This window comes from Calliopsis andreniformis, chromosome 4 (genome assembly GCF_051401765.1).
Source record: "Calliopsis andreniformis isolate RMS-2024a chromosome 4, iyCalAndr_principal, whole genome shotgun sequence".
NCBI classification, from domain to species: Eukaryota; Metazoa; Arthropoda; class Insecta; order Hymenoptera; family Andrenidae; genus Calliopsis; species Calliopsis andreniformis.
In genome coordinates this window covers 8927008-8954956 of record NC_135065.1, presented here as the reverse complement: position 1 = coordinate 8954956, position 27949 = coordinate 8927008, and the positions used below count along the sequence as shown (strand labels likewise).

The 27949-nt window shown below is 39.2% G+C and overlaps 1 protein-coding gene and 1 non-coding gene across 2 annotated transcripts in view; one reads left to right on the top strand and one right to left on the bottom strand.

Moving 5' to 3' along the window:
• Positions 1–27949, bottom strand: part of LOC143178522 (uncharacterized) — a 172674-nt gene that overhangs the window by 87192 nt on the left and 57533 nt on the right. The gene's annotated exons all lie outside the window — the stretch shown is intronic.
• Trnae-uuc (transfer RNA glutamic acid (anticodon UUC)) lies at positions 11765–11836 on the top strand. Its single transcript has one exon. It is a non-coding gene; the product is annotated as a tRNA-Glu (tRNA).

Here is a 27949-nt window from a genome sequence, read left to right as displayed (position 1 = left end):
AAACATTCCATGAGCCGCAGATAAATCGTTAAATGACTCTGAGCCAAGGGCTCGTGGGTCCCTTCGAACTTGCTTATCCATCGTTGCACCCGCGACTTTCAATAATTCCTCGCTGCGCAGCGGCTGCTGTGGCTCGTCCTGACGAGGGGAAAAATGTGGAAACAAAACGGGAGAAAATAAAAACGCGAAGGGCGGCTCGCAGACGGCGAGGAACTTCCGAGGGACGAGAACAACCAGGGGGGAGAATATTTCGGTAGAAGGAAAAGGAACTAAGTACAGGGAGGAAGTTCTCAATGCGATCGTGAATCGACTCCAGTTGGACTCGATGGCAACCACGCGTCGCTGGTAATAATTGCAATCACAATGGGGACTGATAGCGCGGTGCCAGGGAGAGGATAAATGGAAAATGAAACGAGGGGAAAGTGGAAGGCTGGAAGTTTGATTTAAAGCGGACACCTAGCCACTTGGCATTCATGAGACGATTGAAGAACGATGTTTCGATAAAGGACTGTTATATTAAAATGGAAGACTAATTTGATTGAGCTAAGTACTGGGCTTGGACACTGTTCTGTGGAGATATTAATTTCCTAGACGATTTATTGAACTTAAGAGGAAGATATGTATTTCAATTTCCTGAACTGGCAAGTCTTCCAAATTTAGAAATCTCCAAGATTTTAGAATCAGACTTTTCTGGCTGTGATCATCGATGATACGCGTAACGTGATTCAAGGAACGGTAGAAGAAAAATAATAAAAAGGGTAGTCGAGTGACACCGGTCGTCGTAGATCAAGTCGAGTCGGCGTGCCATGCGTAAGCGGCTTTCGCCGACCGATTTAATCGGCGCTACACGGACTTAATGTGGGTGGCAAGAAAACCCTGTGTCTGTGCGCGTGTTTCTTCTTGTCCCTGCATACAAGCAGGGATTTACAAAACCCCGCGACACGTGATACAACGGTGCAAAGAATAATGTTAAAAAAAGAAGGGAAAGGATAGAAGAAAAAAAAATGGAAAAATGAATCCTACCGGATGGCCTTGGATATCGAATTCGTCCTGTCGATTTTGCTGCCTTTTCTAGCTGGGTATTGCGTGCCATGCAGGGTGTACACTCGCGATGCAAGTGAAGTGCAATCGATATTGGGTCGCGACGGATGTTATGGATTGTGGATAAGTGTACAAGAGGAACGAATTTTAAATCATGGCTGACTATGGGTTGCTATGCGTGAAATGACGCGTTGAAATATCTGTGGGCTGCTGTGAGGGTGAAGCGGAGTTATTTGGGAATCCCATGGGACAAATCTATTGACCTAGAAAAAGAGATCAGTTTTATGAGTGACAAAGAATTTTTAGAATACCCTTCAGAATATTGAATTAATTAATTTAGCTTCGCGAGTTGTAGGAACAAAATCTGGAAATAGCTTTGAGCATTTTTAATTTCAACTTCTATCGTTTACACCGTTCTTCTGTGAACGTTTGCATAAATATAATGTATGGGAAATAAACCAGTGCGACGCATCAGTGAAAATGAGAAATCTTTCAAAGAAATTTTTATTTTAAAATAACGATACCCGTGACCAGTGCGACGCGTCGTCGCAGCGGGCTGTTAATTGGAAAAAAGAGGGAACAAAGGGGCTGGAAATTATTTTACAAAAGCGCTGCACTTGTCCTACGGTATGAGTTTTAATTTCGCGCCGGTTAACCGTTTGTTCTTTTTTTTTATTTTCGTGGAAAACAGCTAACCCCCTCAGCTTTTAAATGCCGCTTTCCCTCCTGAACCATTGTTCTTTCAAATTATTCATCCCGCGAAGATTACTCAATCCTTTTTGCACTTTTTATTAATGGTCCCTCGCTCTTTTATCGGCTGCGTACAGTATAATTGTCGATAAGAAACTTCTTCTACTTTATCGGCTATAATATTAGGAAAATGTCTCTTACTCTGTCACCAGGTGTCGTACTTCATCAATGAGATTTTATCAGAACTCAGGTAAGTGATAAGGGTATAAGGGTAGTCAGACGACGATCAATCTTCAACACCTTGCAATAATAGGTTTGAACTACTTGGCTCGTTGGCGCTGTTAATTTAATTTTAATGTAATTCAGTGTATTTTATGCTGGCTTTTAATATACTTTCGCCTTCAAATATATTTAATGTAAATACTCCAATAAAATTAAGTTCTTTTTACAAATTACAATTATTTAATCACACATCAAGTGTCTAATATTGCTGCAGCCATTTGTCAAAACTGGAAAATTTACATCCTTATTACAATTTTAATATCAAGCAGATTGCAGTATTTTATACATAATGGTAGAGATTTATGGCACTAGATTTATAGCCACACAAATAAGCTAAACAAGAACACTTTGCCAGTAAGAATTACACCATTTTACATAACCATATTTTAGAATTATTATATTAATACATTATGGAATTATCCTGTTATAAATCATACTACATGCTTACATCTACAAAACAATTTACTTTTTTCGAAAAAAGGAAGATAAAAGAATTACAAAAAGCTGGCAAAGCGAGAATAAACGAAGTCAATATACACGTAAAATTTCTCTAAAATAAAATCAGCTGTCGAATACGATTGGCAAAGTTTAGAAAACTAGTTATTCAATCTCGATCGAGTTGCTAGGAAAATATAGACGTCTACAGAATTTTGTCTCCCCATTTTGTCAGTATTTTTTCCGATTACTTGATAAATGGCGATTCGGGGCTATAGTCGTCGCTTCTGAAAGGTATTTCCCAAATCGAGCAACGGCAACCGTCGATGCTCAACACGGTGTGCGAAAAACAATCGGTGCACGATGCAATTTTTGCCGCGCTCTCGACGACGGGGAGAAAACGGCATCCGTTTTCCATTTTTTTCGTCAGTCCTCGATAGGATTTCACGGCGCCGTTCAAAGCAATAGCCGGGCTTTTCGAGTCGATGAATAAAAATCGCGAATCGATGCATAACGACGGAACAGAAAAAAGAATATCATCCGTTTAAGCGCGGAGGAGTGCGCTAAAATAATAAATCGAACGGCAGCCACCCCTCGAAACTTGGTTTCGTCACAATTGATAGCTGAATTTAATAAAAATTCCTTTTTCATCGGAGGTACGTAAACATTTGAAAATTTTAAATAAAAAGAATAATTAGAGATAGATATTGCATTATATCTATTATATAAAAATTGGTTTGTATTATTACTGTTACTTGATAAATTATTATAATTACAAATTTAATTCTAGTTTCTATGTTTAATTGTATGTCTTATCCAATTTTAATTTATTATTTTCTTAGTAATGAAAGCTACTAGTACTTAGTAGATTTATATTGAGAGATAATATTAAGAAATTCTATATTTATCTACGGTTAAAATAAAATAATGTAACTATTTTATAACTGTATTTAATCTTGTATAAATAGCCAATCTTAAAGACGATTTAAAGGGCGGGGAGAGTTTAACGAACATAATAGACAATTTTCTGGCTAAATTTACATCGCTTACAACAGAGGAATATGTTGCTAGGTAATTACCTTTCAAAGCGTTGGATGCTCATTTACGACACAAACTTCGCTTATCCCTTCACACGATAAGCTGATTTTCCGACATTAGGGAGGAGAGAATATTTAATCGTAAGCTTGAAATACGTTTAAGGACGGTGTGCGCGATACTCGAAGAACAAACGAGTGAGATTGAGCGTCGACAGAGGCATCCTTCGCTGACAGTGAATACAAGGGGTGAAAAGAATTGCAGAAGGGTGGGCGGAAACTCGAAACTGCCAAGGAAGCTTATTTAAGTGTATTCTCAGTTTATTGATCCAGCATTAACCTCAGAGTACAGACTGGCCCTATTAGAATTCCAATACTGTCGGCTATTGAATTTCATCTCATTTAAATACCTTCTGCATTCACTGTTTTTGGAGCAATTGTATCAAAAAAGAGCTGAACTTTTTCAACTGTGAATAAGAATGCAACTACTTTCATGAAGCAACGAACTGAAAACAACTCATTGGAATAATTGTCTTATTGTCGAATAAAAATTTATTCAAGGTAGTATAATTAAATGTCCTCAGTATGCAATACGTTCTTTTTTGGAGTGACAAAGAGTTTCTACTTTCAGCGATTTTATCTAATTTAACATGTACAAGAGTTCAAAAATAATTCTTTTTAATATTTCGATTATTATTCTATATTTCCACTTTGAGAAGAAAAGAATTATTTTTCTCTTCGATGGAACTACAATATTGTAACACGTATCAAATCTACATATCTCCTATTTCCAAGCCAAAGTGTGTCATCATAGATAAGTCAGAAGATAGCCAGGACGAACAAAAATATAGAGCACACAGTTGATCAAAGAACGCCTTATATAAAGTATTGACATATCCTGAACCACACAGTTGTTACTCCTCGAAATATCAGACGCGATAGTAACTTGACAGATCAACATTCAGTTTCTTTCCCAGAGTACATTAACCTTTCCATCTGCTTCCTAACATTCAAAATTAGAATAAAAATTCAAATCACTTCGACCATGTTCTAGAGCTTTTGAAAGTCTCGATAACTTTAGAAATTTTAGAAGACTCAGTAGCTCATAAAAAAAAGGCTCATAAAATCATTTTCAATATACACCTTCATCCAAACTCTACAATTAACACAAAGTATTAAATAGAATTTGAAAACTCTGAGTTACCTTTCACCACTTTCAACAGTTTCAGCCTTCGTATCAAGCTCGAAGCGATTCGAATCTTCACAGTCTTGAGCAAGTTCGAATCCCTTCGAAAACTGAGATTCGAACTCCCATCACGACCCAAGACCACGCCACACGAGGACCTCAGGCAGAATCGCCACTCAGCGGCAGCATAGAAGCAGCGAAGGAATCGATGGCGGAAAAAAAGAGCCGCGTAAGAAAGAAAGGACCGAGAGAAATTCTCGCTTTATCGAATCGCGCCGCTTCATCGGCTCGGCCGCTTCGTTTGATGCTCGCTTCGATGGGAATCGAAGTTAATGGGAGAGCCAGTGATATAGCGCGCACCACCTACGCGGCCAGAGCGACCTGTGCACACAGACCCCCTGTGACGCTTTTAATCACGAGGGACAACGACGATGAAAAATCCAGGTCGTCAGAGGGGTGGGATTCTATGGAGGACGTGCGCGAAGGGCGCTGGACTCCCCTAGCTACCGATGGCGGGTATTAAAATGTCAGGTTGCACTTGCACGCAGCCTAACCTATCGGATGCTGATGATACCGTCAACATATGATAATAGGGGCATGCTTGAGGGGGAGAAGTCCACCCTCGACTCGATCAGTCGCTTCCATCGCGTGTCTGACGCTACCTATGTTCCATTACATGGCGGGAAGGAATGTTCTAGGGAGGTGGACTGAGGGTGAGTAGACTGAAGAAAGGATTACCTAAGAGAGCGCATCACCTCTTGGGTCTGAAAAGAATTAATTGTGAGAGAACTTTTTTAGCATTTGTTTTAACTTCGTAAGGGTGTTTGGTGGTCTGCTATGTCTGCTATTAGGGGAATTTTTAGCCCAGGGAGGCATGTGGTTTCAGCCACTGTGGACTTTTGTAAAATTAGCAAAGATTCTTGAATACAGTAGAATCAGTTTTGTTAAATCTACAAGCTTGAAACTCTAAAGATTTTCAAATTAAATTAAAAAGTCATGCATAGTTCTAGCTCATTATTCTGAGTGAATGGGTTAAGGCTCTTTTTTCAAGTTCTATAGGATTTATCAAAAATTTCAAAATTCTTGAATAAGTCTTTTTATGAATTAAATACCTAACATTTCTTTTTGTAATCGAAACCCTTAAATACCTTAAGCATTTAAGTGGTTTAAAAAAGGTCCATGGATATAAAGTAAGTTTCCTCCGATGAACCTACCTCCGACAAAATATTTCATTATCTTTGTACTAGGAAAGACGTGGCCCGCGATGAAGAAATTTCAGAAGTCAGATATTATTAAAAAAGATCTTGTTACTCGGCGCGTCGCTCAAGGGCCCCTTTCGATCATACGATCTTGGCAAAGTTGAAGGAAATTCCTCAATTTTGATGGGGAAGTTTCATTTGAAACTGGAAACATTCCAGTGTTGCGCTCACCCTCCGCAATACGGACGTGACGTTTATTTACGAACTTCTTAAGCTCTCCGAGTCTGATCGTTCTTCCCTCCTGGGCCACGGTGAATTACGTCTAAATTTAACCACCCCTCTGCCCTCCAGCCATTTATTTCCATTTTGTCAGTAGTCGTTAGTTAAAGTTACAACTTTGACTAAATCATGAACGCAAGAAAGTATGAGTAGAGAATGCGTCAGTGGAAATTTAATGGTTCAAATGCAGGGTTAAATTTTCTCTGCAAGAAATTTATCGAAATTGAAGAGTTATTCTAGGAATTCAAGTACTTCAGAAAGTATAATAATCTCTGATAATAGTATGTATTTTGGTGAAATGGAAGCACATAAAAATATGTCCATAATACATACCATATATTCCTTAGGTGTAATTTTGTGCAGACTTTCTTGTCTGTTAAATAAAACTTCTTAAATCTTACTCCATTTTCAATTTCTCAAAAAAGTGTCGATTCAAGCCAATCTTTTGGATGTAGAGAAGTATAAAATCGCTTTTTAAATGGGTCTGCATTAAATGCTGTATAACAAAGTTATATAACTTCTTAGAAAACAGAAAGAGAAGATATTATGCCACTATCCCCATACTAATTCCAATAATTTCTCATTCCCCATGAGAAGTCCTCTGGAAAGCATTAAAGACAACGCTATCCAGCTGACTACTCACGACACAAGAACACTACCTACCCATAAAGCTTGTCCACTGTTGCTCACAGCTCCACCCATCTTCCAGCCTCAACTAGTCAAGCCTTCAGCATCAGGCAACAAAAGACACCCAATTTGCCCCAGCCAATCCTAACTTCCTTCTGCGAGCTTTTAAACCAGAGAGGCAAGCAAGGCTCCACAGACTGAGTAGACGCAGACACAGGCGAGGATCGGCGAAGTTGCGAAGCGTGAGAACAGCCGGTTGCAAATGAAGGAGGTAACTGGAAAGATTCAGCGATCCACTTTAATCGGGGCCAATGTTTGCCGGATGCGACGCGAGCAAGGATGAACAGGCGACATCGGTCCAGAGGCGACGTCACCGACGACAAAGTCGTCGACGTGGCTCGTCGCTGCGCCGACATCCCTTTTAGCCTTAGCTGCCGGCTATACATAAACTGTGCAGGGCTGTGGGGGGTGGCAGGGGGCGGCAACCCCGCACGTTTCGTCTACGAACGATGGGGGGTTCGCTCGTTCGGGCATGAAAATTCTGCACCCCTCGTTGCACAGAATCATCCCCCATCGATCGACCTATTCCGCTCTCGTTTCTCTGCGGTGGGAGGCGGAGGCAAAAAAAAAAGAAGGGAGAAGAGAGAGGGAGGGAAAATATATAACGACGAGGACGTCGATCCGCGATGCAGACCGCTGTGTAAACAATTTAATATTCACGCCTGGGAAACGTGGAAAAGAGGCTCGCGGAGGAAAAGAGGAGCGCCGCGACGCTCTCGGGATTAATGAAATGCGTTTTAATTCGGGACACGAGTCTGCTGGCTCCGCGGGGATTTGGCAAACAGATTCTGATAAGACGAGGCGTGAAGCGACGCGGAATATTAGAAACCGCGTTTAAGTCGATGGCTTTAGGCTTTACAATTTGTTAAGCGTTGGATCTGTTGGAATCGGAGTACCTACTGTGGAAAACTGTTTTACTTGGAAATAGAAATACTGTGTATACAGGGTGTCCAAGCTGAAGCAGGCCAGCTGGATACCTGCACTGTTTTTAATAATAAGATATTTTGAAGAAGTAAAGAAAAATGATCCTACACAAAAGATTATTCTATATTTCTCCTTTGAAACCATTCAAATTATGACATGGATGATTTTCGTGTCATTAAAAATAGAGGAGATATTAGCGTGGGCTCCCTGTAAAATGAAATTTTTAATACATAGGTAGGGTAGGAGACTCTATTATTACGCTTGAACCTGTTACTATACTTTCCATATAAAGTCTATATAAAGCACAGTAACAGGTTCAGGTAGAATAATAGGGTCTCTTACCTCATAATTTAACGCTGAAAGTATTATTATAAATTCAAAATCGTAAGAGAGATATAAAAAAATACAGACTTTACAGGAAGGATTAGTAAAAAGCCATTTACATTCGAATAGCCATAAATTCCTGGCGAGCAGTTTTCTGAACAATAGCGAAACAATTTTGTAACAAAGTGCAGACGGTGCTTTCGGGGGTCGGCTATGCGAAAACTCTTGTAATGGCAATGGAGGCGACAGGGCGAGGGTGTAAAACGCATTCCAGCCAGTGTGTGATGCATTGCGACCCTCCAGTTGTTAGAAACTCCCCCTTAATCATCCCTCAGGCGGGTCTGACCATCGGTACCCCTGGCCAGGAAAATTTCGGTGGACCAGAAATTTGTGAGAATCTGAATCACATTAACTAATGGTTAATTATAGAAATTTCGTGTCCGAGGGGACCTCTGTTAAATCAACATGTTGCGTTAATACATGGTGTGCTCGAGTATTATCGTTCCTAAATTAACATTCAATGTGATTAATAAAAATTCTGCTGTTATGAACTATATCTTTCTTTACTCTTAATAATTATTTGCAATCATTAAGAATATATAAAAATAAAGGTGTTCTTCTTAAGCACCCCTATTCTATTAATGCTAATGAAAAATTTTGCAATAATTCTGAAAAGACCTCGTCACTTCAGAGTATGTAACACTTTGCTCAGTTTCCAAGTCCTATCGATCTTCTCTCTACTAGAACAATTCTCGAGAAATATTACCTCAACATGAGAAGCATTTTTCCATTTCATTTATAGCTCGTGAGCCATTTCCTTTTTGGTAATAATTGGCAGTCGGTCCATTGAAAAAAAGGCAGCATCCCCATGGCGTTCACATGGCGAGGGGGTAGACACCCCAAAAAATCTCGTTGGAACAAAACATTCTGAAGGGCGAATGATACATGGCTCGGTCCACCCCCTTCGATTACTCGTTTCGCTTAATGCGCCCCCGAAGCGAGGAAATTCGCTGGTGCAAGGGTCATGGGAAAAATGGAGTCCTAGGATCACGAAAGTGTTGGGGATACGTTCATCATGGATACCGAAAAAGGGCACTTCTAATTTGCATGCGGATCGCATGGCCAGTTGGTATTGATTGAGCATTTCCCTTCGTGCGTGAACTGACAACGAAGACGACTAATTTTCTAACTGCTCGGGCTGCGAATAAAAGTAATTCTGGTTTTTGCTGAACGAGGTCTTGCCAGCTCGATTCATTTAACTTTAAAATGGGGGAGAAAGTGCGTCAATGAAACTCTATGTCGGAATTTGTTTAAGAAGTACTCTGGTTTCTTCGATGGAAAGTGAGTGAAATAATGATGGCAACCCTGTCGTTAGATGCGGCTGTTTGAGCGAGGAAAAAATCTGAATGAGCCCCGATTCAGTCGAGCAGAAATGTTTTATGTTCTAATGCAGGTATACTGTGTTATTTGTGGTCTCTGCGATCTCTTGAGTTTAAGATTCTTAAAGACAAGTTTCAGAATCACGATATACAGAAAACTATGTGGAAACCTATATCACAAACTTTGACATTTTTAAAAGAAAATTTAGCCACTAAATGAAATATTTAGAATACTGCAATATGCAGTTTTTAAGCTACAGTATTGTTATTTTAATACAATCTATTTCGAAAATAAGAGGACTTGAGTTTAGTTTTCTTCATTCAATAGCTTTAATAAATTCATTAAATTTCTAATTCAGCATGCCCGACACCATTTCGCCTACAAATCAATATATATTTCTGTAACACACCCGAGAGAGAACTACTGAATCAATAAATGTCAGCGCACTGTACATAGCTGAAAACTATTCAAATATAATTTTGAAGCGTCGAAAAATTACTTTCGTCAACGAGGAAATCATTATTCGAGATCTGTACCTATTGCTCTGGGCAATTATTGAGTAAACGGGGAACGGCAGGACGTAAATGTCCCACGGGAATGTCTGTCACACCATGAAATGAAGATTTATTCGTTTCTGATGTAACAGTGCACAGCTTTCGACAGGCAATAAATCATTAGGTTGATGCATATGCAATGACCTTTATTTAATTAACAAATAAAGGTCAAACACATATGAAATTCATATGACTTCTAAAAATAATTTTTGTATTTCTTCACGCGAACTTTTAAAGAAAATTCACTCAAACTTATTAGAGGGAAAGAAATACAAAAACTGAACCGAAATGAAAAATGAGCAATTATCTCTCAAACTCTGGCATCAAAGTTACGCCGCCGCTTTTCAAAAGAGCACGCTAAAAATTGAGAAACGAGGAACATCGAAACAAGAAGAGATCAAAAGGAAGAAAAATAACGATTCGTAGCAGACAAAAATAAAGCCACCACATGCATCACGCGAATATCTAATCAGACACTGGTGCTTTGCCCAATTCCCACCTCGCTCTATCTCCCTACTTTTCAATTATTCTTTTACACCAGCGCAGGGGTGCACCCCCTTTCCGCGGGATCAAAAATTCGTATCAAAGGTCGGAACGTGTAAGCGTGAAACAAAAAGCTAAAGAAAAGAGAGGAAACGATTCGTTGAATGAAACGGAACACGGAAAACCCCAGGAAAATGTGGGATGGTCCATAACTCGCATTACTGTACTTAAAAACTGAATAACTTCTTTTCCATTCTCCATATTTCAAATTTTCAGCAACAATGCAAGACTAATTTTTCGAATAAAATTCAATTATATTTATAAACTACTTTGCCTTGATTTTTTTCACAATACATTTTTAAAGCTTCGTCCGCTGGTATCTTGACACCACAAGGGAAAAAAGAGAAAAGAATCGCTTCCTAGGACAAAAGCCTCGCGATAAAATAATAATTAAAGAAGGACAAACCCTTTCGTGGAAAAAGTTTTCTTCCAACTTCTCTCGTTGCCTTTGCCTTGTTCGCTAGTGGCGGCCAAATCTTTTTATCTTCTTATTTTAATATACCTCTCCCTCTTTGCCTGCCCCTTTCAGTCCCTGGGTCTACGCGATTCTCTCGAAATAAGAATCCAAGGGGCTCCAGGCACGAAACCAGTGGAAGTGTGATGCTGATAAAAGGTCTTGGCGAATACGAGGATCTATAGAGACGTGAAGAAAATACGACGGCGTCGAAGAGGAAAACTCGATCTCGACTTTCCTCGTGCTACCAATGCGCCGCGAGATGGGAATAATCGGGAAAACCGTGGCTCAAGTTCTTCGGGGCAACTTTCGCGCTCTTTATGGGTTCGAGAACGTCCCTTCAATTTTCTGCATTATGGGGGTTCGTGAGAAAGCATTGTATTTCGTTTCGTTCCTCTTTTTATTATTATTATGGAGAGAAATTCTTGTGAAGCAATAAACCGATAATATATTCATAGATTGCTAACGAGTGATAATAAATTTGTAACTGAGCTGTTTTAGTAATGAGTGATCACGCGTTTAATTGAAATTGTTGCATGTAAAGTTGTACTTATTGATTAAACTGTATAAAATATTAACCCACGTAAATATTTGTTCATCACTGATTTTCAAGTTTAAATGGATAAAAATTATAATGTAAGTTTGAATATAGTATTTTAGTAGGGAAAAAAATAATATTTACATTACAAAATAATGTTAATGATGTATGTAAATCACACATAATGAAAACGAAACTCAACTTCTTTCAGTTCTCCGGTATGGTCTAGTGGCTAGGATACCTGGCTTTCACCCAGGAGGCTCGGGTTCGATTCCCGGTACCGGAAAATTTATTTTTTAATTTTCTTTTTTATATAAAACACAATTTTATCCATAAATTTTATCAATTAAACTTCAATTTTATCAATAAAACCATTTTTACATTAAATTATCAAATACTATAATAATAAATTTGTAAGTTCCTACTGTGATGTGAATCCATATAACACAAATAAAAAAAGTTAGTATAATTCTTTTTTTAAATAAACAATACTCCAACGAAAAATACGAAAAATAACAGAGTAAAGGAAATATGAAAATCACGAAAGAACGTCGCGATAAAAAAATCCAATCAGAGACAGGAAACGAATCCTTCCTTTCTTCTAAGCTCTTAACTGATTTCACGTCCCAAGCTTGTACCAAAAGAACACTGCAATCTCTGTAACTCATCTATAAACATTTTTCATACAGAATATTAAAAGTCGAGTTAGTACGACTGCTGGGACTCGCGCCACAGCTTCACCGCTCGACTCGAGGCATCTTGAGACGATTAGAACCCCGTCAGAGAACACGGGCGGATCGATCATTAATCAACGCGCAATAGCGCTGAAACCCGTTCAATATCGCGGCCTGTGACTGCTGTTCGCGGCGTTGTGGATCATTCCCGCAATGATTCACGGCTCGAGACAGACCGCGATTGTCGATACCAGCGGCAATCCTAACTCGCGTGCGACTTTGCGATCAGAGGATCCTACGATCGCGACCCACGCAGACTCCAAACCCGCGAGGTATCGCTGAAATTCGTTTAATTAACTGAAGGCGAGGTTAATGGATGCGTGCAAGACTTCGTGGGTGCCAATTGCATGATAGAATGTGGCAAGAAAATATCTACTAGTTATGAGATTGGTTTCTAATGAACGAAAATTGCATTTATTAATTCTGTGGTTATGAGTATTATTAATATCTGTGAATTTTAAGTGAAAAGTAATCCCTCATAGACTCTTTTAAAGTAGAATGCATGCAGGAAGATATTTAAAATTGAATATGTTCTATTTTATTGCGTAACAGTGTATCGCCAACCGAGAAGTTCGCGTATCCAGTATCGAGAGGTATCGAAATTCGATCGAATCGCATTCCTGCACACTACACGCAGGATATCGCTTAACTTTGCCGATTTCTTTTCAATTCTACTTGTTCTCCACGCATCCTCGACTCCGTCCATGTTCCCTCTGCCTTCGATATTTCTCAGTTCCAGTCGATCGCGACCGAAAGGGAAGGTGAAAGTTCTACCTTATCGTATTTGCTCTTCCGGTATTTCTAAATCGATTATTATGTAAAGTGGATGCGTACTGGCTTTCTTGGAGCGATCAGTGAACTTGGTTCACTTGCTGAATTAAGAGTCCATGGGTCTGCTGCGTTATTACACGAATACTAAATGTGAATGTTTCTGCATTTTTAGAAAAGGATGTAATTATTGTTAGATGAAGATATATTCTACTTAGAAAACCTTTAAGATTCGCCTATACTGCTGTTCAAATTTCTGGAGCAAGCTGTGACTTCGAATGAAGTTTGAAGAAAATTTGAAAAACGTTTTACTTAAACGTTCTACTTGAATATGATACATACTGAGAATATTCTCTGTTCGAGGAGTTGGTATTCAGGAATTGAAACGAGGACACATCAACAAATCGACGTCGATCCACGTCGAAACACTCACCCCTTCCACTCCTCCGTCATCGACACAGGGTCATTATCCATTCATTCCTGGAGTACCTATCCAGCTTACCGTATGCGCATGTTAATTAAACTGCATCTTACACAATGTCCCACAGGTCCAGCCCGTGTTTATCGAAGAATGACCTGAGGTCCACGATATCGTGTGAACGTCTCGCTGCTCTCCCGCGAGAGTAAGTAAACCCGTAATGGATACCGTGAGAAACGCAATGTAACAAATGGACCGTGCGCGAGCTGGATTGACGTGCAGGTACTTGCACGTACTCGAATGTGTCGCGGCCAGGATATCCGAAGTTGAGACACACTGCGCGTAACGCCAATCCACACCCACTCGCGAAATGTGCTTAGACGGATCACTTCGACGCTAAATCGCTGAAGCATGACGTGTGTACACGCGTAAATCAGTCATCTAGATGTGATATTTTATGATAATTATCATTCAGACTCGACGACTCTGAGAATGGCATTCTTTGGCTTCCAAATAGTAGAATAGAAGATTGTGAAAAGTGGAAGAAAGTAAGAATGATTGTCTAGAAGGATAATGAATATTTGTTTCTTCTTTTTTTTTATAGGGAAGTTGAAGAGGATCAGATTATTCATTTAGCTTAAGTTCTGAGTTTTAATGGATATCTGTAGCCACTCTGTTTTTTGGAATTTTTTGTTGGATGAAGAAAGTTTGAGTATCTTAAGATTAGGTACAATATACACAGAGTACTTTCAACAACGAGGCCACATATTCTTTTTACCATTTGCAATTTTATAAACTGTCAAAAGATTAGAAAAACCATACGCAGCGCGTCATCTCTGTTCGTGAATCCCAACAACGACCGTTTAATGCGACGAATGGAAGACAAGAGGATCCTCCGAGGACATGAATAAGAATGAAACCGCAAAACGAAAGCAATCCTTTAATCACTGCTCCGCAGGGCCGCTAATGAAAACCTGCGTCCTTAATTTCCCGGTTTTGTCCCGAAGTGGAAGAAGCGAGAGGACCAGCCGAGTCCCCAAGACTCGAAGGGGCTGAGGGTAGTGACGAAGTAGCGAAAAGAAGGGTGTAATTAAATAAAATCTAACTGAGCGCCGTCGAACCTTGGGGAAAAATTAATTGTACGACTGCGCTGAAAGCTGGTAAGATTTCCACTTTTAATTGCGAGCCCGATGACTCGCGGTACGCGCCGACAAAGTTACCGAGCAATTTTATTTTAGCGTTTCGCTTCTAAGAATCACCTTCCTCCCCTGCTTCGCTGTCGACGTTTGTCTGACTTTGTCGAGCTGATTCTACTTTCGTTTTACAAGCTTTTCTAGCGTTTCTTTCTTCGTGCTATTGCTACTGCTGTGTTGTTGAAAATACACAATTGATAATGAGAAATTCACTTATCGAAGGTGTAGCGAAAATGGAATAAGAAATTGTGTGCTTTGAGTACATTAAATTTATGAACTCAGTATTTTATATTATTACTTAACGACAGAGCTAATAAAATAATTCTGAATAATTGTAAACCTACAAGGACATTTATGTGAGCAGAAAAGTAATGATCCCTACGTTCGAAATTAATATTATTCCAAGTCATATGCAACCCATCTCTGTCGTGTAATAATCATCAGCTAACTCAACAGTATCTATAAATACCTCGTCTATAAATGATTTTAAGTCTAGTCGTTCCCCTTGAGTGCTCGCTGCGTTTCCGGATCAAGAATAATGAAACTGGATCGTCGATACGTAGCTGCCACATTGAACTCGATAACAGAGAACGAGAGGCATAAATGGGATGTTCGCAAACAGCTAGCAACATGGATGAGAATCGTTATTCTGTTTCCTTGAATTTGAGAAGAGTGGAAAAATATCGTGAGCTATTATTGCAACTGCATTGTCAGACTAATAGAAGTGGAGATAGAATTGAATGAACCACAATCGATTCTGTGCGTTCCTGATTACTCTTCTGTATTCCTGATGCAGATATTAAACTGATTATTAAACTGAAAATTTTTATGCATTTGTAGAAATTTCAAGCTTGTAAAAAATTACAGAATTCAAAGAAAACCTTTACTTTATGTTTATGAAAATATGAAATTGCACTTATGCAATAACTACTAATGCAGTCTCTTCTCCTTTTTCTATTACAAACCTGCAAACACTGATTTCAATTAGCAATGGGGAGGAAAGCAATAAGAAGGCGACAATTTCCACGTGTGTACGTGCTAGCAAGAGGACTTTACAGATTGTCACAAACGAAACAGGGAAAGTCTAGGAAACTTGTATCACAGTGGATCGCTGAGAATGTACAAGTATTTAAATGACCCATTAAGAAGGAAAACATGCAAGGATTTCCTTTAATGGAACTGTTCTCGCGTTCTGATAAATTTCCAAGTACACACGCGTAACGTGTACGTGTAACAGACACGCCAGTGTAACACCAAGGGGTTATCGATTTAATTGCGCGCTCATTAAAATGTAACGCAACGATAAAGTCTTTTAAAATCGTAGGGAGCATTCATTAGTTTAATGCTTTTCGCGTACTGTGCCCAGACGCTTCGAAACGAACTAATGGAACATGGAACCGATTTTGTTATGAAATTAAATGACGATCGCTGGTCAGTATCAGTAGATATTAATATTTCTGTGGAAATTGTGCATGATTTACTACTATTATTATGAAGTAATTTCATGGGATGCTATGATGATGACAAAGTAGGTCTTTGTATCTTCTTGTTATCAGCGCTTACAATATTATTCATATTCATAAGAAATATAAATGCACGTTTTATATTATGAATTGAATTTTGTTAATTCAGATAAGTGTTGTAACAATGTAGTACGAAGGTTGAATGTATTCAATTATCAAGTAAAAAATAAATCAGAAATAGTTAATCGAATTTGCACAGAAAATCGCTTCATTCTTTTTTCCACAGCATTTTCGCGACATAATGGTCAAGCGACGAGTAATTTACACATGGAAACGGCTCAGTTTCCGTAAACAGTCGGACAGCGAACGTGGCCGAGTTTGCGGTCGACTGGTGTGCGAATCCAGCGCCGAAACGACGGGGTATAAATTCCTAACGTATTCCCATGGGATATCGCGCTGTGCGAAACGAGATCTACTCGAAAGACGTAGGTGGAAGTACCGATCGACCTTTGAACGAGTGTGGGTGCATAGATGCACGTGCATACCTGCACCCACGTGCCGTTTCGAGCCGCTGCGCCGGGTCTAGGAGCCGAATGGAATCCTCGAATGCCAACAAATGTGAGAAAGTCTATTGTGGAGAGGATACGGTACGTTAAAATTCATCCAAGCGAATGACTGGTTTGCGAAGGCTGGGAAACCACTGATAGCATTTATGCTTCTGCCATGAAATTTGAGTACCTACTGAGTCTCAGTTTCTTTAGGAACAATTATTGTCGGCTGTGAGGAGTTGCTAACTGTACCTTGAGTCATGAAATGACGAGATTGCGGTACAATGACGGTGAAGCAATTACTAAAGGAGTGATTTTAACCCTTCGTCAGCTAGTTGAGTATCTTAAGGCACTGGACTTGTTAGTCTCTTGAAGTTTTCTGTGGAAACTAAAGAGAAAGTAAAGAAACAGTGCAGCATTTATGGATTAAAGCTATTAGAGGATATTCTAGGGACATTGAGAAGTGACACAGAATTTTTGTAGATTTTTTGAATGTCTAAAACACTGTGCACCTATTATTTATATGGACACTCACTTTTTTATTTTTTTGAATCCTGCACGAGTACTTATTCGAACTCGTATTACCCAATCAGTAATCTGTATTATATTACGCCTACAATGCATCGCTATGACTAGCTTATTTATAACTGCATCAATTGCACCAACCGCGGCTGAGTCACTGTGATTAATTTGACAGAGATCGCCAGTGTATTCACGTTTTGTTAAAAAATCTCTATCTATTGTGGTTAATGTCTCGCAATTACGATAAGAACTCTTTCGTGACATGCGAGTTCTTTTAAGACCGTCACAGAAAAGAAAATCACCTATAAGATTGAACGAAATCTCGGGAGCAAAAATGCTTTCAAGCTGTCAATGCTCCCGTTATTTTGCCTATATCAATAAATATTTATCGAGTGCTGGGCCATCTTTAGGAATAATTAAAATAAAAATTATGTTAAAAGAAATTATCAGCATCCAATGAAAATAAAAAGCTGAAGGATTAAAATCGATACTAATCGATCGAAAATAATAAAATTAAACAAATATAAAATTCTGTAAACGACGAAGGAAATATAAACTAAAAAAAAACTAGCAATGCCAGGGAGACGATAAACTACTCGAAGTTAATTCATTCTTCACCAGATTTGAATTTGCAAATTAGCATCAACCATTATAACCGGTCGTAATGAATTCATTTTTAATTTAAATTCAACAGTCCTCGATCCAGTTCTCAGATGGTTGCTCCACGATCCCTCGAGAAGGATTGCTGGTTGTATGTCGCGAATCATTCGACAGAGTTCATTAGTAAATTAAATGTTAAGCGCGATTAAGGGTAATGAACGAAATGCATTTCTGCGACATAGAAGAGACTAGTGGTAGGGTATATCTGCAATTCGAATACTTGCGGTGCGTTTCGTTACATAGCTGCCAATAGGAATGCATACTCCCTGTGCACTAATATGCATCGATCTACTGGGAAAGCAGCTCCCCGAAACATGTCGACGTGGATAATTAATTATCGCTTGGATCGACCATTAATGAGACCGATGGTAATTGGAGTTATTACATGGACGTAAACCACAATGGACTTACCTGTAACAAAAAGAAAATTAAGTAATTAGTCAGATGTGTGCATGGATAACGTAGACACTTTATTAAATTAATATTTAGGAGAATTGTGATGTTACAACTTGTTATAACTTACAAGTTATATATGTATTATAACTATAATGTAATATATAAATTAATTAGACTGCAGATCTTTATGCATCTATAAGAAATTTCAGTGTGCAAAAAAGTATAAAATATCGAAAACAAACTTACAATTAGGTACATATCTACTTCATAATATTTGAAGGGTGAGACAAAATTTTAAAGTAGCTTCCATTTATCTATTTCTGTTAATAAAAATATATACTAGGTAATTTGCACAGACATCTGCATTCTACTCATCAAATTTCCTCATTGCCTCTAAAATTTGCTCAGGCCTAACAAGCAATCTTTTATTCAGCCCACTCCAAATCCCCCTTCCCTGGTATCAGTTCACCAATGTTTATGTAGCCTCGAGTAGAATATAATTCTTGTTAGACAACGCTGACTGGCCAATGTGGTCCATTAGTGTAATGACGACAATATTGCTTTCATGACATCGAGACAGGCCGCTGGTACGCGATGGTCGACGCCAACCGCTGGCGACAAAAACCGCCCAAGTGGTGGGGAGGGCAGAATGGTAATTAGGCGGTAATTACCATCGGCAAATATCGCGGTGGATTAATTGGATTAATTAGAGCTGACCGACTGCGACGTTTCTGTCGGCTGGCAGACTTTTCTTCGCCGCGCCGCGTTTGTTCGTCGGATTCCAGAAAGCACGCGACATAATGCTATTCGAGGCATTCGAATCGACGACTGCGCGTGCATCGTGGGCCAATTAGATGGCGGCGCGCGACGATGCATCATAATTAAACGTCGCGATCGCGAATAATAAGGGGGATCAATTAATCGGCGGCCGCTGCTCGTGTGCGGTCCTTGGGCCTCGACTCGCTCGTTTCGCTGCTTAAAAATTCAACTCGCCCCAGTTCTCGAATCGATTCGCCCGAAACCCCGCGGCTGGCTGAAATACGCCGCCGCGAGCGCCTGCAGGATGTATTAAAGTTCTGAAAATACGCGCCTGGGAAAATTCGAGGAACCGTGTCACGACGAGGAAAAGTCGATACCGATGGGGATGGATTTAGTTTCGTGGATGGAAGATCTGGGGCAATGGACTTACCTCGGTGTAGAACTGAGCTGGACAAATTTTATTTCAAAGGGAGATCAAATGGGGAGCTACTCGGGAGGTTGTTTGGGAAAAATTCTTCAGATTTTGGCTACTGTAGTTCTGCGTCTTTCTTGAATTTAGAAAATCAATTTAATGGCAGAATTCTGAGGTTTTCAATGTGGATATTGGAAACTGAATCAGCTGAGGTGTCCTTTCAGAATCAGTAGCTATATGTAAAAGATAAATTCACGTAGATACTCAAATATTTGTGATTCCTGGTTTTTGTATGAAAATTGAAGAAAGTGAATGAGAATAGAATATGGCTATTCAGAAATGAGATAAGATAAAAAGAATAATCCAACCAATTTGTGAGTCACAGTAACTTAAGTGAGTATAGATTACACAATTTTCAAAATCTCATACACTTCCATACAGTTTCTAATCTTTGAAGCATCATTTCGCCTATTCTCGAAAAAGTAATTTAATCTTATCAAGTGATTCTCAGAAGTCTAGCTTGCTCAATTCTCCTCCCAGCTCGTTTAAGATCAGTGATTTCCGAGGCTGATGGGAGCCTTTTTCACCGAGCATCGAAACATCTCCCAGCAGACAACGAAATTACATAACTGGCCGGGAAATCGTTCAGACGGTCCTGGAAAATCGACTCGATTTCCGGTGTCTCGTTTCCCGTAATTTCTTCTAAGTCTCTCGCGACGAATTACCGGAGCAAAGGAGGTAAATAAGCTCGTTCAGCCGTAGAACGCAAGCGTCCATGAAATTGATTTTCTATTTGTCTCAGTAACATCCTTCCTTGGAGAACATATACCCTCTTTGTTTCTCCTTGATCTTCTATATCTCACAGAATGTGACGAAAATTGTTATACGAATAAAAACAGAGTTTCGCACAAAAATCGAATTTTGAATTCTCAAGAAATTTACTTTCTTAAAATCTGTAAAAATTTTAATCAAAATAGACTACAGACTTTGATCCACATCGAAAAATACAGAGAAGCTTTCTTGAACTTAAAACTCTGCACAGTGTTAAAAATTCAGGGCCAATCTTTTTTATTTTTGATAAATTATAACTAAGTAATAGTCTGAGGTTTACTTGAAATACCTCTAAAGTTTCATCTTCAGTGCTCCAAGCACCCAAAATTCTAAACATCAAAGACATTTAGTTAATCGCTTGAGGTTTACTCGAAGTCCCCGTATACTTTCATCTTCAATAATTCTAAACACCTAAAATTCTAAATATCAAAAATCGAGGAAAATCCATTTCAGACAATCGACGCTCTACTGTACCTCCCTCCACCTAATCCACAATTTTCCCCATATTTCCCATGCTACATATTTTACATAGACTCTACCATTCATCGTGTATAAGCGAAGCAGCCAGCCTCACTCAAACAAAAAGACGCGAGATGAAAAACAAATGCAGCAACGTGGCTTGCCAACTCTGCTGCATCCCCTGCATTATTTACAGTGAACTATCAGAGAGGATGATGCATGCAGGAGTGGTCCAAGTCGCTGATACCGTGGATTTACGCTTTCCTCGTGTCCTGCTGTGTTCACCGATACCGCGGCTGCTTCCAAGAATCATTGATTTCCGCGAATATTCGTGCCACCTACGCGAGGACTGATGAAAATGCGACTGGGATCCACCGCAGTGGAGATATTTAGAGATTCACAGGTTGATGGAAAGTTATGCCCCTACAAAGTCGACCTGGCAGAGATCCAGGATTCCGTTAACCGACTGATTCGACGAACGCCGAGAGTTCTGCGCTCTTTCCGCGTAGGAAGTTGGCTGTCTATTCGACGACACTGATCTTGGGAGGTGTAATTGTTTTGGGTTAAACGTTTGGACATGGATCAAGGTTCGCGTGTTTTATGGTGCCTGATTGGCTACGTCTGCTGTATTGCAGTAGAATATTGACAAAATTATTCGAATTTGGGTGATGATCCTGAGTGGTTGTTTAATGAATTTTTGTGATTCTGGTTGATGAGCTGTATAGTGTTTCTGGAGATTTAATTTGATTCGAAATTATGTTCTGTTGCTGTTTGTAATTTTTTAGTGATGACTCAATACTAGCAACAAATACATGCAGAATAACGATATTTGTGTGAAGACAGTTTACGTATTGATAACTGACTTTCTCTTATCGGAGTGAAAGTAAGAGAAAATGAGAAAATAACTCCAAAAAAATGAGGGAATAATGATTATGTATAATGGCAGAATATTATATTAAATTTATGTAGTATAAGTAAGAAAATATTCTATACTTCCACTCTTGTTTTTAGACAGTTTAAGGCCCATTTTTATTAAGGCATGCATTTAATTTTACTTTGTCAATGATTACTCACAGAAAGATAAATTTCTGTTACGTCTTTCGATGTTATTCCATCAAGGTTTTCGAAACGACATCGTTTGGTCTCGCTAAACATACGTTATCTTTGAACCTTGTATGCACATTAAGATTAGTATTGACACTTTTTAACACTGAGTGCTAATGGAATGAGAATCGTATGGTCTGGCTGTATTTTAAACTAAGTAATGGCAGAATTTCACATTGGACGTATATGAAAGAGGAAGTAAAAGAAATAATAATAGCCAAGAGTAGATTAAAATTTCTAGAAAAAGGACAATATAGTTGTACGTAAAAACTGGATAAGTAAAAAAATTTCATTTCCTCCTTTAACCATTTAAGTTACAATGGAACATAATTTAAAAGTATCTGCTCCAAGCCCCAAGCATCTATAATTCTAATCTAGCTAATTAAAAATCCCCTCTAGCTACATATATCTGATTGTGAGAAATACGTTGGAACAGAAGTGGTCTCACAGGAAACGATCGGAAATTCTATGAAAGAAGGAAGAGGAGGGTAAGAAAGATTAGTGGAAGCAGTGCACGCATAGCCCATAAGAAACATCAACCAAATGGGATCCCTTTTCCTGAACTTTGAAGAAATTATAAAATTTTGTAAAAGAAACATTATTATAGCTCACAATATAAGCAATAAATTTTTAAGTGATTTTAGTTAAAAGATACGAGATCAAGAAGATACTTTATCGTAAGCTTCATAATTTTACTTTATGAAATGCAGCCAATTTCAACGCATAAGCCATAGAGAATTTTATACCAACTTCATATTCAATAATGAATAAATGCCAATATCGAGGAAATGACTTACTGGTAATCCCCGACAGTAATTAAATTTTACTGTATTACCACAGCTTGGCTTCGAACGGTGGTAGCCACCGCCAACATAGTTCAATAAATAATTCGTGTATTAAATAATCACAACCGCGGTACATTGGCCAGTGTGGTTTTACATAAATGCTCTAATGCAAATATGGTCCCCAAGTGTTAAAATCTTTATCTATACAAAAGCTGAATAGACGTGATAGAAAATATAAAATTGAAATTCATGTAGATGTAACAATTTTTAAATATTCAAATTTTGAAATAGCCTGACTTTGCAGTTTCATAAAATTCAACCATTTACCAGACACCTTTAGACACTTTTAAACACCTTTCTAACCACGTATTACAGTGGCAGCAGCACAGCGATTAAAATCACGCTCGTGTGAAAAATACTTGTGACGCAGGATTCAAGTTGACACGATAGTTTCGTGCAAGAGGCAGAAATACTTATTCCCGTTAAGAAACTCTGCTTGTTCCCGCGAATACAATAGGGGTCGTTGGGCAATGCTAGATACTAATCGGTATTAAGAGAATAACGTGATCAATCTTGATAGCAGGTCGAAAGGCTGTGGTAACAGTTTCGTCAGGTGTCTGAGACCACCCACGTACAGCGAAGGGCGTGATCGACATGTTTACGCTTGCAACGCTTGATCCTGGTAATAAGCGTGATAGCGGCAAAAATTTATAATGAAGACACTTCGTGTTGTTCATCTTGGATTTATGAAATAAAGTGTTATCGAGAATCTCGAACCTTCTACTCCATCAGATTTTCATTTGCCTGTGCTCGTCTAAAGCGCAGATAAGAAACATTTCATAATGAAAGGTAAAGAAGAACGAATACAGAATTTCCTCGTTATAAGCCCTATATAATTTTCATTGTTTTCTGAAATTAATTGGAGCAAATGGATTTCATCTTTGTGTTCAAGAGAAGGTGAGACTTCTACTTATAGTTATTTTGTTTTACACTGCATTATTAATTCGTTTTAGCTAATTACTTCGTAACACATGTCTCACAGAGAATGAAAAATATTCATCCTCAACAAAAACGAACACCCTATTACCCAACATTTCCTTTGCAAACAAATTAGCCTTCCCACATCTCTAACAGTTTCCCAAATTATTATTAAATCCTTTGCTTCCAAGGAATGAATAATTTATCTCTTCACACACCTCTCATTCATCAAATCCTTGCACCATCGACAGGAAACTAGCCCAGTCTAACGGAAAGGAGCAACCGTTTCATTTCTAATAGCAAACGTAATCAAACTGACGTCTATCGGATTAATTACTGCCTCTCCGACTCATGAGCGTCTCGAGGCAGTAAACGTTCGCAAACTCGACTCGCGTTATTTCAATTCATCCAAGTTGCCCTTTTTCCGCGCGCTCTAATAAATCACTTTGCGCCGAAGCGACTCTCGCCAAGAAGAGGCGCCGTATAAAAGTGGAGGAACCGATCTTTACGTCCCAATTGTGGGAGCGTATTTTTCTTCTGGTCTCAAGCACAGAGACGCCAGATAATGGTCGAGTCGCTTAGACGGTTTCTACTTCGATGCAAGTGAAACGATGCACAGCGCTTTAAAACAGCTAAAGTGTTCCAGCTTGAAAGGATATGAATCCTTGAAAATGGGTTGAGACAAGTGTATTTAAACATTGAAAAATTATATGTCTTGCTGATTTGAAAATTTCTGTACCTAGAGAAATAGTCACTCAGGTAACGCAAAATGCATTAAAAATTCTATAATTATAGTTATTTTCAATCAATTTGAAGATCTGGAGATTTGCAGATTTGGAAATTTGTAGATTAGAAAATTTGAAGATTCGAATATTTGAATATTTGAAAATTTGAATATTTGAATATTTGAATATTTGAATACTTGAATACTTGAATATTTGAATATTTGAATATTTGAAAATTCGAAATTCTGTCCTTCACCTAAAAAAAGCAGCAAAAATAAAATTTCACCATAATCAAGATTCATCTATTCCCCTCCACTGAAATGCGATCTGTAACCAGCATCCCTTTTATCATCAAACCGCAATCACCTCGCATTCAAAAAAGGAAGAAACATTCTGCAATGATACTGATTTCCATTTGGATATGATTTGCCTCCCACAGACAACGTTCATGCAGCTACGCACCCAGTCCCTGTGCCAGGTGATCTACGCGCTCTCCTTCACCTCTGACAGTCGCCTCAAGGATCCATCGTCATCGACCTCGCGATGATTCACAATTCTCATCGGGGTTATGCGTGTGGGCTGCGAAACTACGTGAGTCATTCGCGAATCTCGAAAATATGAGCGCGCCTTCGAGCTACGCGCCGCTAGAAAGTGAACAGGTGTCACATAGAAACGCGGCTCGTATGTGCATTAAGAATGCACCTTGAAACGGCGCCACGTGAAAGTAAAACCTAAATGCCAATACTCCTGTGATCGACAAGCAACACGTTTCGTCTACCTTCCGATCAGCTCGCGCGAAACTTATTTATTGGAAATGGCCGAGTGATTAATGACGGTTCGAGACGCTCGAGATTGAGATGTCTTCGTGCAGGAAGTGAACCAGGCGAAAGAATTGTGGATAAAGGTAGAAATGAACAGTGTTGATAAGCAAATATCAATATTTCAGATACTGTTGATTTAATTACGCTAACTTCTCTAGAATTTATTCAGTCAAACAAACAGCCAAACAATAAACACATGCTTTTCTTCAAGCATCTCTAAATGTCTCGCAACAATTACTCCCCAGTAATTTTACACGCCATAGCCCCCCCAAAGGACATCTCACTAAATTGAATATTAGGTAACCATGGCAAGAGCATGCATAATTTCTCCTTTGAGAACTCGAAGGCAACAGGCACAAGTTTATCTCAGAACGATGGGAGATAAGGACGATCCCTGATCCGTAATTCACGCGGCGAAAAGATCGCAATCTCTCCTGGCGCTGTGATTTCGCCAGCGGCGCCTCCGCGGAACCACCAGCGTTTCGTTTAATCGTCAATAATTGGTGTCGCTGAAAATCGACGTAATTTATCGCTCAATTACTCCGTCACGTTCGACCGACCTGATTCCATTCATGACGAAATCTTCGCTCGTGACGACGATCGGAATAAAAAGCAGGATATAAAGAGGCAGGTAGCAAGGAGTTACAGCGACGTTTACGACGCGAAATATCGTCACGGCTATCTCGTTTTATTCACGCGAATCGCGGCTAATTTACGCTTTAACTGGCAAAACGTACCGAATTACGCAACGGCTCGTTACGAAGCTCGCACGTGCACAGAGGGGCTACGTGTTTGCTCGCGAGCCAGGAAGAAAGTGGAAGGATAGAACAAAACGGTTGAATCGGAGGCTAGGATAGTTCCCACGGTTTGGCCCGCGAAGAACACGCACGATGAGAATTACGAGGCGATCTCGGCTGAAACTGTTCTCGTATCTTGTTCAGTTTCTGTTCAACGAGACTTTCTGTTTCGATCTAGGTAATGGAAGTAATAGTTGCACAGCGTTTCCTGGATATGGCCTCATAGCTCAGTGACGAGTTTATAGCGAGAGACACGTCTTTGACGTCATGGTATCTCAATTTGGTCTTATTGTAGAAAAGAGTGCACAGTGCAGGGAAACAGAACTCTTTCGTGTTATAGTAGATATTATAGACAATATTGTAGCAAGCTTATAATTTTCTATGATTGTGTTTCTTGTTGTATCATTTTTTTAAATATCTTTTAAATATAGTCTATTTTCTAATTAAATACTAAATATTTTTAGGATGAAATTTTCTATCGTTCCTTTCTAAAGAAAAATTCCTTTTATGAAGCTCTTACAATGTAAGCATACGTGCTTAAAATGGTAAACGAAAACCAAATAAAGGCAGAAATGACTCAATCACGACACCCACGCAACTGCGTTCAAGAACGATGACCAATTCTCAAAATTATACGAAGGCCTACGGGAGGCATAAATTAGCCTATAAAATTGTTTCACGAAAATACGAAGACTGGTAAAGGAAAATGCAGCAGCACTGCAACATTCGAACATTTGGTTGAAACTTGAGACTGTTCATGAATCTCCAGCTGTTTAATATCTGTTTTGAAGGCATAAAGTACTGTCGAGATAAACGTGTAAAGGACACATTTGCCTCTTGTTATTTAAAATGAAAGAGCACTTGATTTGGCAACTTGTTGTCACTCCATTCGGTGCATATCGCCACAGAAATCTTAAATGATTTAAATTTTGGCGAGGACTGCTTCGCATATCAGTCGTTGAAACGATTAACGAAACACACGTAGAATAATATACTACGTAGAATGGATCGAAAGTGTTATCAGAGAACATTGAGATCCAGCCAAATAGGTTTATACGTGAAAATAAATTTCAGTCCTCTCCTCTGTGCTCCTCAAAGAACTTGAGATGCAGCAGCTTGTGGCAGAAGTTTTACCTCGAAAAACGCTTCAGACGAATATTTTATTTATGAGCACGGAACTCTTCAAAGGAAAGCTGATCGTATGAGAAATATTACACGAATTCTCTGCCTCTGGAAATACAAAAATACTAAAACAGAATTCGCGATATTTTTTATAAATAATGCAATTCATTGTTCAAAACTAACTGTAGCTTCTGAGACACAAAATCCTGCTCGAAACTCAAACTAAACTAATTACAAGCTAAACACACATCTCCATTACATCTATAATCAATATTTTCAATCCAATTTACTATCCATTGAAATAAGTACCTATTCACAAAATGGTCGCGTCACGATGCTCCATAATCACTCTCGAGATTTTCTTCAAAAAAAAGAGAAAGGATAGAGCCATCATCGTCAAGAGATTGCTGTATATCTAGCCACCAATTGGTCTTATCTATTGCATCCGAGCGCATTAATAACCTGCCGTCTGATGGACAATGGCTGGAGCTGGAAATGATCGAAGACCCGACCTGCTACCGTAATAATGGGTTGGAAATGGTCGGCAGTTCCAGCGGCGTCATGAACACGCACACGGTGGCAAACGTGACACGTTCCTGGTGTTGGTCGAGGGTATGTTAACAATGGGCTCATTAAGGCCGTTTTAGGTGGCGACTGTAAAACTGCGCGCTGCACACGATTCGCGGCGAAATGTAATTTATTCGACGAGAAACCCGCGTCGACGTCAACCACCGACTGTTTTCCTATGCAACGACTATTTCGAGGGCGATTAAATCGAATCCATGGATCATCGCGGCCTGGACCGGATTAAGCTTCCGCGTTGATGGACTGATAACTGCGGCAGACAGTTGCTTCGATCCAGAACGATCAATTATTGATATCTTATTGCTGGTTCCTGAGTCGC